Raw genomic sequence first — 2253 nt, forward strand, 5'->3', positions numbered from 1 at the left:
AACACATAAAAACACTCATACTCAAAGATAAAGACATAATGTGTGTGTGCGTCAGTGCGTACGCGCGCGTTTGAGTGTGTGTGTGTGTGTGTGTGTGTGTGTGTGTGTATGTGTGTGTGTGTGTGTGTGTGTGTGTGTGTTGTTGTTTTTTTGTATTCGCCCCGCTCGCTTGCTCAGTAACAATGAAAACCCATCTGTCTTCCACCCCAGATTATAATAATATTTCACCCAATAGCTGGCGTGACTTTATGTAGATCTATGAAAGTCATATCCCTTAGCATCCCCTGAATTGGACTTTAGGCACGGTTTATCACTTAAGTCTGCAACAAGCTGGCGATAGGACGGTTGGCTCTCATGAATATTCTATGACCAGCGTCTGGTAAGGGCCTGAAACACCGCCAAAAAATTATCATTGGGTCAGCGATCATCCCCCCCCCCCAACCCACCCATCTTTTGTCCTCTCTCACTCCCTCTTCCAAAATTAAAATATAAAAATAGGAATAAGAATAACAGTTCGCAGTCGATAGAACGCAAAGAGGTGAGCGATTGGTAATCACATGGGAGGAATTACTCGTAACTCGCTCACAGCGCCAAACTCGCAGTCCGACTCTTCCCATGCCAGCAGCTCGGGTCTCCGGTTTCGCCAATACACAGGAATAGCAGTCCAAGTGAGTTCCTCTTCTTGTACACTATCTAGTAGACTGGCCGGACAGTCACATAGAGAGGGAAAGGGGGGAAAGGTGCTCCAGTCATGCACAGATCGCAACTGGCCACTACTAGTTAGTAGCTGCCGTTAAAGCAGACGTTACGGCCGGAAACAGATTTAATTTTTCTTTAGTGGAAAAATTGCTCTCCATCATACAATTTCACTCCACTGTTCTGTGTTATTCGCCTGTTCGTCCAAACGTCCATCCATCCATTAATCAATTCGTCAACCCAGTTACTCATGTCCAAGTCCGTCTAACTATCTATGTATCTATCTATGTATCTATCTATGTATCTATCTATGTATCTATCTATGTATCTATCTATGTATCTATCCATCTATCTATCTATCTACCTATCTATCTGTCTGTCTGTCTATCTGTGTCTGTTGGTCTATCTAGCTACTCATCGGCCCTATAATAAAAGTAAGTCTAAATTAGCCTCCACCAACGTGACCCCGGGTACATCACAATTGTCAGTTCCCTACAGATCAATTTGGCGCAAGGTCGCTGGGACACCACGCATAATCAATTGATTTCTCTTTGATTAACCCTCCATGGGACGAGACCAAACGCAATGGATGGGACACCACAAAAACTGGTCGTGGGGGGGCGCTACAGATGCCAAGCAGATGCGTTTGTTTGTTTTATTTCAGTAAAGAAAAGCAAAGAGCTACGATAACGGTTATTTGGTGCCGGAAAAAAGCAAGACAGACAAAAACAACAGAAGAGAAAGGATGTAAGATCTGCGAGTGGCGATCACCAAACACCCGCTGGCACATGCGTGCAGACAGAAAGTCAGACACAAGAGTGGCGATCCAGGACCAGGGGTAGGGGGTGAAGGTCGACACGAACCCACAAGCCAGCGTGAAAGCTAACAAATCGACATAAAGAACAAACAAAAAAAAGGAAACGCTCTAAACAATGTGCATTTTACCAAAGTTAACTCAACAATACAGAAAAGAAAGTTCAACTTTAGAGCAGAAATCAAACTACTGGAAGTGCTGCTTCCACAAAACCTAGCATTGCCAATTTGGCGTATATGAAGTAGCCATTTGTCCTTTTCCAACACTCATCACATGACCATAGAATGCAAGCTGGTGCTGAATTATTTCTCTCCACATAATAAGTGTACGGGGGCCCATTACTTCGAGGAGTGAGTAGTATTTGTAGCTCAATTAGTCACGAAAATAATCATTATTCCCCCCAATCTTGCTACACCTGTTAAATCTATTACAATAAATGTGATACAGATCGTTATTAACTCACGCCGAGTCAATGCCTCAAAGCAGAACAAATATTGTATAATAACACCTGCTGCTAGATTTCAACTTTATTGGTTCATTTCTGGATCAGAAAGATAAACAACACTAAAAAAAACGAATTAGAGGTGGGGAGGGGGTGAATTTGCGTTTGAAAATGAGTAAAGAGAAGCACATCGACACAGCGACCCGGGCGGGGGATGGGGGCAGGGGGCACCCATTTCCAAATACCTCAACAGATAATCACTAATTGTACTTACAACTTATTACAACAACAACAACAACAA

The 2253-nt window shown here is 43.2% G+C and overlaps 1 protein-coding gene across 1 annotated transcript in view; it reads right to left on the reverse strand.

The window, feature by feature from the left end:
• LOC100533518 (protein kinase C I) overlaps window positions 1-2253 on the reverse strand; it is a gene marked incomplete in the record, with an annotated part of 202460 nt that overhangs the window by 123715 nt on the left and 76492 nt on the right.

This window comes from Aplysia californica, unplaced genomic scaffold (assembly GCF_000002075.1).
Source record: "Aplysia californica isolate F4 #8 unplaced genomic scaffold, AplCal3.0 scaffold00087, whole genome shotgun sequence".
Taxonomy (NCBI): Eukaryota; Metazoa; Mollusca; class Gastropoda; order Aplysiida; family Aplysiidae; genus Aplysia; species Aplysia californica.